Source organism: Lycorma delicatula, chromosome 2, assembly GCF_047948215.1.
Source record: "Lycorma delicatula isolate Av1 chromosome 2, ASM4794821v1, whole genome shotgun sequence".
Taxonomy (NCBI): domain Eukaryota; kingdom Metazoa; phylum Arthropoda; class Insecta; order Hemiptera; family Fulgoridae; genus Lycorma; species Lycorma delicatula.
This window is the reverse complement of record NC_134456.1, coordinates 17,546,795-17,561,559: the sequence shown is the minus strand read 5'-3', so window position 1 is coordinate 17,561,559 and position 14,765 is coordinate 17,546,795. Positions and strand designations below refer to the sequence as shown.

General features: G+C 30.6%; 1 protein-coding gene across 1 annotated transcript in view; it reads left to right on the top strand.

Moving 5' to 3' along the window:
* LOC142320508 (uncharacterized) overlaps positions 1 to 14,765 on the top strand; it is a 525,465-nt gene that overhangs the window by 49,292 nt on the left and 461,408 nt on the right. The gene's annotated exons all lie outside the window — the stretch shown is intronic.

Here is a 14,765-nt window from a genome sequence, read left to right as displayed (position 1 = left end):
TCATCCCGAAAATTTGATAAAAATTCGATTCAGACATCTTTTTATAAAACGATAATAAAAAATGAACACAAATTAAAATTTTATTTAGTACTAGAGGGCTACGTCCCTATTTCTTTTAAAGAAATCGAAATATATACACTAGCGGGGTTGGACCAATTTGCGGGTCCAACCCGGCTACAGCGGGGCAAAAAATTTAAAACGATGAAATTAATGTTTCTGGTGGGAAAATATTGTTAAAAAAAACTTTTTTCAGCATTTTTCTTACCGTGAAATAATTTAGGGTTCACTCATGTCTTGGCTCAGAGTTGTTGAAAAATTTTGGATGCGGCCTCATCAGATGTGACTTGATTCTCCAAGTATTTTAAGCCGTTGCGCGTCCCGGTACATCAATCACTTAGGTCTCGAGTTATTGTGATTTTTATAGTTTTCAGGATATTTCTTGTCATTTTATAATGTAGTTAGGACAATATACAGTAATATGTAACTCGTCTGACAAATTGGCCGAAATACGTAATTAAATCATCACTTTCAGAAAAAGCAATACCGTTTTAATTACGTCTGTATTTAAAATTGCTATGTAGGAAAAAATGCAGTATTTCCTTTCAGCAGGAATATGTGATGAATGTGTACGTAAAAAATATAAAGAGATTTAACGCATAATAGAATGAAATCTATAACTGAATAAAATAAGTGTAGTAAATAAAGTCAAGAAAAAATAATAAATAATGAAATTTATAGAATAATTTGATTATTCATTATTTGTTATAATTTTTTTTTTTTTATAATTGTCCTAGGATTATAAAACCGTTTTATTATTGACCTCATAAGGATCATCTTAAATTATTATCTCTTATTTTAAAGGATAATTAATAAAATTAAGTAACGATGATTTATTTGTTGATATGTCACTCCTATTGCATAATACAATAATGTTATTAATAAATCCTATCTATCTATTGATATTCTAACAAAAAATATTTAGTATATTTATATTTCTTTTTTCTTTATATATAGTCATTTTATTTACTAACCTGTGAACTAATTATATTTTCAGTTACTCTTTTAATCTTTGACCGTAAATCAGATTTTCTATCCTAATGTTGTTTTAATTAACCTCTTCAAAAAGAAAAAACTGGCAACACCGTTGCTGAACATCATAGACTTTTATATGATTAAATTTTATGTCCCTATGATATAATAGAAGTAAAACAAATAAAATTTTTCAAAACTGTAATAATGGAGTGAAGATAATTTTTTTTACTACTATTGTATCTTTTTCCGACGAAATGGCAATCGTCGTTGTTGATAATGATCCAACTCAAGCGTCGATTAAGTTGCAACCTGGGTTAGACTTTCTAGCCAAACGGTTGAAGAAATTGAAAATAAACGTCAATCAAGCGAAATCGAATCGCATGACATTCCCGATGAGAAAAGGTGATTGCCCAGGATTCCACTTACACGGAGGTTACATCCGGCAAGCTGAAAGTGTACGGTATTTAGGTATACACTTAGATCGTCGTCTAAATGGATGTTCACATTAAAGTAAAAAGGAAAAAGCTTGATATCAGATTTAAGGAGCTGTACTGGTTATTAGGCAGGAAATTGTAACCATCTCTATTTAACAAGCTATTTTTTACTTCCTCGTACGAAGTAAGGAAGCATTGCGATGCAAAAAATTTCGGTCTTCAGATTTCATCTCCTTTTTTCTTTTTTTTAACCTTTTTTACTTCCTTGAACGAAATAAAGAAAGTATTGTGATCGCAAAACGGAAATGTTTTGCGATCACAATACTTTCTCCGTTCAAATTTCAACGGAAATATCCATTCTGACCGTTCCTGAATCCATTTTGACTAGTTTCGCGTGACGTCTGCACGTACGTACGTATCTCGATAACTTAAAAACAATTAGCTGTAGGATGTTGAAATTTTGGATTTAGCACTGTTGTAACATCTAGTTGTGCACCTCCCTTTTTGATTGCAATCGAAATTAAAATTACAATTTTAATTAATGAAATATTTGGATCTTAAAGGGAAGGCACATCGGTTCGAAAAAACTGTATGAAAAAGTCCAAAGATATATAACTTTGTCTTCATTATTATTTCGTTCAACATCTGGCGTGCCGCAGAGTTACAATTTGGGCCATTTGTTTTTCACTTTATTCATTAATGACTTTTCCGATTGTATTTCTGTTAATTTTGTATTATATGCTGACGATTTAAAGATGCAATTTTTCATCGGTCAGAGGTAAATGTTATGCCTTTGAGGGAGGATAAGATCCAAGTGGTCTCTTTCTCTCGGAAAACTAATATGTCATGTGTCAGTCGTCGACAGAATTCCGTTAAAGATCTGGTCGTTTTATTGGATGCTTAACTGTATTTAATTGACCTTGTGTTCCTGTAATTACAAGTAAGGCAAAAAAAAATCTCGGTCTATTAAATGACTTTCGAAGGCATTTCAAGACCCTGTGACTTGTATTGTGGCTCTTTAACACTCTGGTGCGAAGTGTTCTTGAATACTGCTCGGTGATATGAAAAAGGAGGTAGAATTATACAATCGATAAAATAGAATCGGTGCAGAATAATTTTTCTACGCTGGCTCGTCGAAAGTTCAGACTTTACAATCATAATAACGATGATCTTCTGCGACATTTCAAAATGGATTCAAGGATGGTGAAAACGGATATTTCCGTTGAAATCTGAAAACAGAAATTTTTCGCGATCACAATACTTCCTTTACTTCGTATAAGGAAGTTAAAAGGGATTTTTATTTTGGCATTAATAGGTTATATTTTTATAAGTTGATTAATGTTAAAATATATTCATATCAAAAAAGAACCTTATTTTGAAAAGTGTTCCTTCAGTTTAACATTTTTTTAAGAAATATTTTAATCATGTTAAAATTAAATTAATTAACACAAAAGTAAAAGTGATTTGGAGATAAAATTACACAATCATAGATTTTTTTTACCGTTATAACAAAGTAAACTTTTAAGCTTAAAACTCACTGGCAATGATAAATCCTAATTATATATAATTGGACGCCTGCCTTTTGTTGTCTCTGATGACGTAATAATAAACGTTATTTATCATCCAACATTATAATTATTATTATTAATAATAATAATCGTAGTACTGTACTTCATTTTTCATTATACGTCTACATTAATTTAAAGTAAGTTTAATAAATTAAAATAACTGCATTTTGGTAGTGCATTAATAAGAAAACACTGCACTTAGTTGTATATGTAGGCTAATTGTAAGAAGTCAGATTTTAAATATGACAGAAATTAATATTTGTCAATCATAATAATAATAATAATAATTTATTTTGGTTTAAACGATTTATTTAAATTAAGTATTGTTTCAAATATTATTACGTTTTAAATGAAGTAATGAAAAATAATATGGATTCATTTTTATTAGGCTGTTCTTTTAATTTATTTTGAAGTGTCCTACTTGGGACCATACCAATATAATATCTTTTTTCTTTTTCGTATTTCTTTAATTTCCTTGGAGCGCTCTTTTTCCCTTCATCTACAAGAATTATTTCTCTAATCTTCATTCTATCCAACACAGACCTCATTTTTATCAATAAAATTTAAAATTCCTCTTTCATCTGTTTTATGTATTCTAATTGGTTTTGTAGTTTTCAATGTTTTTCGAAAATCTGTTTACTTAATCGTTTTTGGATTCTGATCATCTGCTACAAGAATTTAATTCTCTTTTACTAATTTTAGTTTTCAAATCTTGATTTTTATAAACTATTGTATTTGATTTTAATTTGCTCCCTTCTGTTTTTCCGGAGCTATAGAATTTACTTAGAACTTTTTTTTGTTCCACGACTAGTACGAGTATATTTACAATCGACTCCTTAAACGGGGACCGTAAGAAAATCGTTTGATAATAAGTACATGGTACCTGGTTCTTAAGGAACTCCTATAATAAGTCGATTTATAACAAAAGTATAAAAGTATTAGTAAGCATTTTCTTAAAATTCATCGGTAAAAGATTATATTTGTCTTCACTTCACAGTCCGTAAAAAACAAACAATAAACAAATAAATAGTCGATAAAAACAAACAAATAATGAAGCGATAGCGAGTCGATAAACACATAGCAATTTAGAAATTGACAAGAACAAAATAATTTGTAGCCATAAACAAAAAAGGTAAGAAATAAACAACATTAAAATCAATAAATTAGGCAATAGTAACTGTAAACTATCAATAAGTAGCCCCTAATTCAAGGCACATGATGACGTATCAACATTCGGACGTCCCCGCTGTTAAGAAGCAAATTGATCGCTAATTGGTTGACGTGATTTTCTAGACGTTATTGGCATTTAACACCGTATTATATCACAACCTCACGAACCTTCAGAAGCTCTATATTCGTGAATCTCATCGTTGCGTGTGAATCATGGAGCCACCGCAATTTTCCTCTTCGTCTTGTTTTGAAAACGTTGTATTTTATCTACGTAAGAGTACTATTACGGGTAGAAGAGTGCTCTGCCTTTACGGGTAGAAGAGTGCTAGAACCGTTCAATATTTCCATCAACGGTCATGCTATAGAAGAAGCGAATTACATCAAGTACTTAGGAGTTATCCTCCAGAAAAACGGTAGATACACCGAGCACATAGTCAATGTATGCAACAAGGCGGAAAGGATGATAAAAAGTCTAAACATCATTATGTCATCGCACAATGCCCCTCGGGCCTCAAAGCGCCGTTTACTGGCGACCACCGTCGTGTCTTCGCTTATGTATGCCGTTCCGGCCTGGTGGCGCTCTATCGCCATCAGGCGCAACAAAGAGAGACTGGCGAGGACGCACAGGTATGTGCTCCTAGGTGTTGTGTCCGCATACAAGACAGTGTCCTATGCCGCCCTGTGCGTGTTATCGGGTACACCTCCTATTGACCTAATCGCAAAAAAGAGGGTGGAGAGGGCACAAGGCAAGCCAGAACAAGAGGTCAGGGATGCCGTTTATAATATCTGGCAGGAAAGATGGTCGCAGGAAGCTGTGGGTCGATGGACGAGAACCCTCATCACCAACATCAAGCCGTGGTTGTCGAGAAGATTTGGTGAGGTTGATCATCACCTATCGCAGTTTTTTACAGGACATGGTTCCTTCAATAACTACCTGCACAAAATAGGCAAGAGAGAAGAGCCAATTGGCAACTACTGCAACGAGATAGATGATGCTGAGCACACCTTTTTTGAGTGCAATAGGTGGGACACACTTAGACATAGTAAGGCACTCACAGGTATAACTCCACAGACAACAAAAGACTACATGCTAAGAAGCGAGTCAAACTGGAATAATTTTGCTAGTTTTGTTAGACAAGTTGTTCTACAGAAATACTCCGATGAGAGAAGACAAGGTGTTGACTAGAATAGGACTGGGTGGACAGCCTTGCTGGTGAGGTCCAGCATGCTGCGGTGTGTTGGCACTGATGAGCCACCAAGGACTCCACGGGTAACAGTCAGGCAACAGCACACTGAATACTGAAGGGACCCGGTACCGCGTCGCGGCGAACTGGGTCTGGCGTGGTGTATTAGTATTGCCCTTTTGGGTCCCCAAGGGGGCAATATTGATAAAGAACTCTCAAAAAGAGCTAACCGGTAGGCCGACCTGCCTTGCCGGTATATAGCCGGTAGGTGGGGAGGCCTATTTCAGTTTAAAGACACTCCCCTGGGCGGCGTAATACCAACAAGTCGGTCCGGCCCAGGGGAGCTGAGAGAAGAAAAAAAAAGAAAAAAAAAAAAAGAAAAAAAAAAGGAAAAAAAAGAGTACTATTACTAGATGTCAACTCAACACCTTAATTCCAAATCGGTCCTAGGATAGGGTATCGGACAATGTGACGTATGAGTTTTCCACGCAGTAGACATTGCAGTTCCCTATACTCGCATTCTGTTTTTTTTTTTTTTTTTTTATTTACTCTCATGTGATACTTTCATGTCAAACGCCGATCTAGGCGCAGTCCTAGGTACCTCACAAACTCGGTTGGTGAGATCAAGACACCATTGTCGTTCACATTTTTTCAATTTGAAGGAGATTTTCTAGGCTAATCCGATTTACTGTTTTAATTCCTTATAGGATTACTGGTCTGATTAGAGTATTGCCATTAGAGTGTTGGCCTTAATTTTTGAGTTTATAGAAATATTATTTTTTCAGTAAATTTCTTCGGTAAGGAAATTTAATTTTAATTCATAATTCTGGATTTCCAAAGCTTCCTTTCTGTCCTTTTTTAATGATTATTTCTCCTAAACATTTAAATTGGGTTTATGATATTTATTTTTCCGTTTTTGTTATCTATTGATATTCAGTTTGATCAATATTTTGTTGATTAGTGTTTTTAATTTTTTTCACTTTTAATACTGGTATTTCTTACGGACAATATCTTAAATTTGTAATACTTTTTTTAAATATTTCTTTAAATTATAGGACCTATTTTCTTAAAAATTATTTGTAAAAGAAGAAAGTTACTATCAAAATCCTAAGAGAAATAATCAATCAATTTTGTTTTTGTCTTTTGTACTAACGTTATGTTTTAATCTCTATAAAAGTTATGAGAAAGTTCAGCAATATTGTTAACAGATTTTTTTAATACTATTAAAAAAAGACTTACAAGAAAGTTGTAATATTTTCTTGGTATTGGTTATCTTTTTCTTATATAGTGAAAAAATAAATTATACATGAAAATTATAGATAAAAAAATTAATGTAAAAAACTTTGAGTTTTAAGAAAAGTGGCAGATATTAATATTTTTTTTCGCAGTTAGTTTTAAGTGTCTTTAGTTCCTTTTAAATAGTTGATTAACAACGAAACAGTAAAATATAAGTAAATAAAGTTCTGCAAATATTTCAACCTCAATAAGATCTGTTGTTCTGGAATGAGACCAAGCTCCCGTGGGAATAGAAAGGATTGAACCGAATAGTATTTTGACGAATCATTTTAAACGAAACTGAAAAACAAAAATTATACACCCAAAATTTTTTGGTTATTATCTAACCAAAATGACAGCCATATATTATTTTTTACTTCTAGTCTTTGAAAAGTGGTCTACAATATATCCCAAATAGTGGAAAAATTAATATTTTTTGTGGAAGAGTTTTTATTTTTCACCATTAAGTTGTAACTAGAAATATGAAAATGGAATTTTGTAGCGTATGAAAATGTCACGGCTGACTAGGATTCAAACCCCAGACCCCCGGATGAAAGGCCGAAACGCTACCACTTCGCCACAAAAATCGGCTAATAAAATTCAATAAATTTTATTTTTTAGTGGTTCATTTTTGAGAAGTTATTCAAGAGGTAGTATAGATCACTTTTGAAATTAGCTGTTGCAAAAATAAATTACCATCATTTTGAAAAAGTTATCGTAGCCTGATGTTTATACGTCAAAAAGTTATGTTTCTTAATATCCAAAAAAATATTATAATCGTATCCTTTCCACTTAAAATATTTCCTCCTCAGTTTGAGGGGTCTGCCTGGGATTGTGGCCTCGTACCGAAAAATAGATCATTATGAGGTAAGAGAATTTTGTTAAATGTTTCTTTATTTAACTGTTGAAAAGTTATTTATTAAGACTGTATAATAATAAGAAGGAAAACAATTAATTTTTTTGTAAAAAAAAAATTCATTAGTTATTTCTTGGCAGTTAGATCGTTCACAAAATTTTATAACATAATAATATTAAAGATAGATGTACTTATAAAACACTTTGTACACAACCTATTTGGTGTTCTCGATGTTCTTCATCGGCCATTGCACTTTTGCATCTTCTCCAATATCTTCGCATATCTTTCTTGCTTGTTGCCTTTTAACACTTAAAAACATTCAGCATATAGCGTGCGAGAGAGCGAGTGAGTGCTGTTGTGGTAGTGAAGAAAGTGCATGTTAACCAATTTGCAAAGATATATTCATTTTATGATCGGTAAAAAATTATTACGCCTTAGGTTACGAACGAACAACAAAAATAACAGTAGATTGGTGGTGATGAACCGACTTTATTTTTATATTTCTTTTACATCTACTTCTTCTTATTATTATTATTCCGTTTTAATGCGACCGCTGTCCGTCATGTAGTATCATCATCATCATTATTATAACGGATATTACACATCGATTGTTAAGTTAATATTCCGTAAAACATGAAATAATTATTTTATCTTTAACGTTTTAAGGCACCTCCTTCAATCCAAAAATGCTTAATATTGTTTATAGGTTTTAATGGAAGTTTGTATATTAGAAAGATTAAAATACGATTTTTAAATCATTTTAAAAATCATATAACGGTTTTAAATTCCAATGTTACATAAAAGAAATCCGCGCATAAAATATAATTTTTTTTTTAACTTTCATGTTTGAGATTGAAAATCCAACTGTCCTATGAATTAATGTAGACTTGGAAACTTTTTAAAGGAGGATACTTGGGAAAAATTTTTTTTTAAATTGTTGATTTTTTTATAATTTTTAATGCTTTATTTGTTTTCAAGTTATGGCTGTTATTACAAACGTTTTGAAGTCGTTCACAAGCAAGGGGATCAAATTTGATCGAACTATTTTTACTAAGAGTTTCGATTTATTTTTTCCATTTAGCTTATAATGTTTAGTCATAATGATTAATGTCAGATGGCAAGATGGTATAACGAATGATAAGGTATCAGAAATAATAGAAAAAAAGCAAGAAAAGTAACATTTAATGATGGATGCAATAGAGTGTTTGGTAAATGGAAAAAAGGAAGAAGAAAAAGTTACAAATGCTGGATGAGATTATGAAAAACGGGAAATATGAAAACCCAAAGAGATTGACGTAGGATAGAATAAACTGGAGTTTGGCCTTAAGACCTGCTCTAATGGCAGTACACAATGAATGAAATTAATGTTTTAAATGCTACGCTACATAATTTTTAAGTTAAAAACGTCAATTTATTAAGAGGATCAAATCTCAACCAAATTTTTTTAATGAAGATTTTGAACTTTTTCGTATTTGTTGATTTTAAATTTATAATACGAATGAATATATCAATAACAAAAAGATTTTTAAATATAAATGAATTATGATAAAAGTCATTAATATTCAAAAACTAATATTTCTTCAGGTTCTACAATTCTTTTTTTATTTATCGTGAAAAAATAAATAAATTGAACGATCAGTCCAATTTGTAATATTAAATAAATAGATAAAATTTTCTAATCTAATTAATTACTTTTCGTAAAAAATTCATTTCTATGTAACCACACAAGAAATATTTTCGATTAACACAGCAAAATACTTTCGACCAATGAGACAGGGCCTTATTATTCTTAAGTTAACATCTTTTATAAATAATATTGGAAGGACAGGTAGAAGGAAAAATTGTGTAGGCACGCCACGTTTGGAATATGTAAAACAAATTGTTAGGGATGTAGGATGTAGAGGGTATACTGAAATGAAACGACTAGCACTAGATAGGGAAGCTTGGAGAGCTGCATCAAACCAGTCAAATGACTGAAGACAAAAAAAATATATAAATAAATAACCGAACCATTTAAATGATCTTCTAAGGGTGAATTTAAGCGTGAATTTAGGGTGAATTTATGCGAGAGTTTAGGGTGAATTTATCTATTAAACTTTATATAAAATAGATTTTGTTATATATTGGTCGTTTATAATATTAAAATGTAATAGAAATCAGAAGTTTATTTTTTTGAAGCTTGTAAAAAAAAACAATGCCAAGCCTGACAGAGATTCGAACCCAGAATATTTCGGATGAAAAGGAAACTTTCCGCAACACTGCCATGGAGGTCGGTAGTATTTGATAAGTTTTTTTTTTTTTTTTGTTATCAGATGATGATCATAAATACTGTTAAACATAACATTAATATATTTTATAAGAAGGTTGTGTTAAATATAACCGAGAAAATTTTGTAAGTAGGGTTGGCAATTTAAATTTTATTTAACCACCTATCAAATTTAACTTTTTTCTTAAAAGAAGTTGATATTAGATTGAAAAAAATGTAGATTTTTAATTTTGTTTAGGTGAATACTTGATTTGGAGAACAAAAAATTAATGAACCCCTTTCTGCGGGATACAATGCAATATATAGACGTATTGTCTCTGTTCAATAGAGAATAATTGAGCTATGTTTTATAAATAGTTTCAGATTTTTTTTCATCGAAAATTCCATTAATTTCATATTTTTTTTTTTTTTTACTCTCTTTTATTAGCTATATAAATGATTCAGCAACTACAGCTATAAGGAAAATTATGGTGACCATCAAAATTTTGAGTGTGGAGTTTATGGAAATCTTGACATTTTATGACTCCGTTTAACCAAAAACCATAAAAAACTAATGGAAAATTCAAGAATGATCTATGTATGACCTCTTTTTTAACAAAATATGACGTACTTTTTGAACGTTAAAATTTGAAACTTGGCTCGAAATATTTCCATATATGGGACATTAATATCATTAAATTTTTAACTTAATCTGACATTGGAAAGAAGTATTTACCGATATTTAAGATTCTATTTTTTTCGGGGACTTATCGTAGGAACTTGAAATTTAATACAGTAGTAGTATAATAACAGCAGCTTTACAGTACTGGAAATTTTTAATCGATCGGACTTAAAGGTGCGAATATAATTTAGTTTAATTGTTTTAGCATGTTTGTTATATATTTCTGAACAAATTACTAAAATCTCATAAAACTAAGAAAAAATATTGATTTACGTAAGTTATATGTAGACGAATAAAACTTTTCATAAAATTTGATCCCAATCCGATAAAGGGATACGACAGTATATCAAAATAATTGATTTTTAATTAGATTAAAAACAATATTTTTAACTGTCTTAAATATTAAGCACTAAATTAGACCTAACTAGTTTTATGCACGAAAACTTTTAGGTTCATAGAATCAAGCGGGCAAACTGATATCTGATTTCACATTATTTTAATTTTCTTCTAATATCGTTTAACAGATTTCAAATTAAAGCGAAAAATTAATTAAAGCATTATATTAAGGGAATCATACAACGGGATATTAATTTTTACATCACAGCAATATTTCTACATTCGGTATTCGCTATCGCGTACTGAAACATCGCGAAATCCTTTAAAAACAATTTTTTAGAAATTGATTTTTAAAGTCATTATCTAAAATCTACCTATTATTATACTAATAAAGTTTATATTAAAATGTAATCCTATTTTGTATTTTATAATTGATTTTAAATAGTAATAATAAAATAATTATTATTTAAATACCGATGTCTGTGGTAGAGTCGTAGCGTGTAGGCCTTTCATCCGGAGGTTCTGAGTTCGAATCTCGGTCAGGCATGACACTTTTCATATCCTAACCAATTCCATTTCCATACCCCACAAACTAGCTTCAAGCTATGTGGCTATATCATTAAGCAAAAAAAACCTGGAATATTTTGTAATTGTTTGAGATTTTTTACTTCCTTCTACGAAATTAAGGAAGTATTGTCATCGGGAAAAATTTCGGTTTCCAGATTTCAACAGAAATATCTCTTTTTAACAATCCCTGAATCCATTTCACTAGTATCGGCGTGACGGCTGTACGTAGGTACGTATGGATGTATGTATGTATGTACGTATGTATCTCGCATAACTCAAAAATGGTTAGCTGTAGGATGTTGAAATTTTTAGGACTGTTGTACACCTGGCCTTTTGATTGCAATCGACTGAACCAAAAGTGTCCAAAGAAGCCCAAATAAAAAAAAAATTGGATTTTGGACTTTTTCTTACTGCAGTAATAAGCCCTAATTGAGACCTTTTCAATCATATATCATAAGTGGTACTTATTTTCATCGGTTCCAGAGTTATAGCCAAATAAAAATTTAATTAATGAAATATTTGGAACTTACGGGAAGGCACATCAGTCTTCATCACTTTTTTTTTAACTTTTGTTTTTTAATTTAAATATACTGATTTCTTAATAATTATTAACCTCTCATTGTAAGAAATTTTAACGATAAATTATAATTCAATAATAACAACAAAAAAAAAATAAAAAAACATCAGAAGTTTTTACTGAAATAAAATTTTAAGTACTTTTTCATTTTAAAAAAATGTGTAAATGTAATTTAATAGGCATACAAGGAAGTCATCTGTTATCCAGCAGATTTTTAAAAATATGTTATTTATCTGCCATTTCATTTTGTAAAAAAAATCATTACTTTAAATTTTTCCCTTGTAAAAATTTTATTTCCAGTTGCGCGTTAGAAATAAATCAACCCGATAATGTTTTTTTCTTTTATAAATATACCATTTCATTTCTGTTAACGCTAACATAACCCATATAAACGTCTTTACCTAATTATAGTTATAGATAACTTTTTTCCCAATTAAATCTATGAAAATGAATCGATAAATAATTCAAAAAGAGTATCAAATTACAAAAGGATATTGCATTTATCACAGTATAAAATCTTCTACTTTTTCCAGATATAATATAAAATAAAACAGAAAATAAATCTACTTGAAATACAGTAGAGTAACAACCAAGATTTAAAACTATACTAATTCTTGGCTGCACTCCAATAACACCTACACCTGTGTAAGAATCGAGGTGCCATTCGGGTGTGAATTATATACTAACAGAGAATACAGAATTAAAGATACGGAAAAACCAGATTAAAATTTAAGATAAGAAATGAGGGAATAAAAATAATTAGAAAGGCGAGAAAGTGTGAAAAACGTGTGATTAAATAATCGGTTAAATGGTTGAAAGCAAATTTAACTTTGTTACGTTAAAATAATCGACTCATATGCTAAAGGTATTGTACTTTGAAATTAATAAGTGCTGACCGTAGATAATTGGATACCCTCTTTCAATTAAAAATTAAACATTCTTATGAGAAAATGATTTTTAAAAAGTAATTTATCTGTATTTAAAAGGCGAATTAATCACATAATTAAGTCTTAGTCTCTTTCAAGTTATTAAACCTTGGATCTTTAGTTTTACGTCACAATTTTTTTTTTTTTTTATAGATATTATGATCTTTAAATATGGTTTATTAAATATTTACCCTTTTTTTGTTGAAAAAGTGATTTATGAACTTTTTTTTATTTAACTCAAACTTATAAAATTATTGATAAATTTTTGATTAAAATATTCCCAAATTTACATGGATATTAAAATGTAATATTTCTCTTAATGTTATAAATATGAACGTTATTTATTTATTTAATTTCATTCTTAAAATAAAATAAAAATCTTAATTGATACTTTGAACCGATAATAGATCCCCAAAAATTAATTGCCCCTTACAAAGAGCACTGTCATCTATAACCATAAAAAGTTACTTTTAAGCATTTCAGATAAAATATAAATCAGGCTTTTGTCTTTACGCCTCTTGGAGGGATATTAACGGTAGAGATATGAGGAGGGGATGGACATTCAAATCGCTTCGGGATCCGCATCTCTGATCAGCAGTATCATATCAAAGCAAGATGTTCTATTGTCGGTTGCCACATTTATTATCATGACATTTCACGCGAATGAGTGCGTTAACATCTAAAATAAATTTGGAAATGATGGTGAAAAAATTTGCCCAAAAAATTTGTGAATATGACTATGACATGAATTCATGTCTAAGAACAGGTCAGCAAACTTAAAGGAGAATGTTTCACTGATTGAGAAAGCCTTTGATAGGGTTAAACGGGATAAACTAATGAAACTTTTAAGGAAATCGGATTCAATCGAAGAGATAGAAGATTTTTTATTAAGGATTTATATGTAGTACAAAGAATACATGCTCGAAAAGAACGAGAGAAAGCAGAAGCAATGAAGATGGAAAGAGATGTTAGACAGGGATGATACATGCCAGTAATCGTTTTTATCCTTTTAATCCTTTTTTTATGGAGACCAACTTATTCAGGAAGCTTAGAAAAACGTAGAGAGTGGGGAATATGTGAAAGTAGGAGGAAAAGTAAAGACAGATAAATATGTAGATGACCAAGTAATGGCTAAACCCATCGGGTTGGTCTAGTGGTTAACGCGTCTTCCCAAAGCAGCTGATTTGGAAGTCGAGAGTTACAGCGTTCAAGTCCTAGTAAAGCCAGATATTTTTACATGGATTTGAATACTAGATCGTGGATACCGGAGTTCTTTGGTGGTTGGGTTTCAATTAACCACAAATCTCAGGAATGGTCGAACTGAGAATGTACAAGACTACACTTCATTTACACTCATACATATCATCCTCATTCATCCTCTGAAGAATTATCTAAACTGTAGTTACCGTAGGCTAAACAGGAAAAAGAAAGGAAAAGTAATGGCTAATACTGAAGAGAAGCCACAACAAATGATGAATAGAATAACCAAGGTAGGAGGAAAATACGGAATGAGAATAAACGATGGTAAATCCAAAGTCTAATGAGAATATCATTAAAATAAAGAATATTTCAACGATAATGAAAATGAAAATATCGAGAGAATACACAACAAAGATTATTAATGAGGAGAAACAATTAAAAGAGGTTGGTAGTTTTAAATAAATTGGAAGCATAATAAAGTTTGACAGAAGTTTCACTGAGGAAATTAGAAGCAGAACTGCGAATAGTAAAATGGTATTCAGGAAGGAAAGATAATTGCTTATAACAAAAAGTATTCATATTAATCTGAGAAAGAGATTTTAAAGATGTTTTATTTGGAGTATGGTATTATATAGTACAGAAATATGAATAATAAAAAGAAATGAAATTCAATATCTGGAGAGTTTTGAAATGCGGCTGTGGAGGAAAATCCT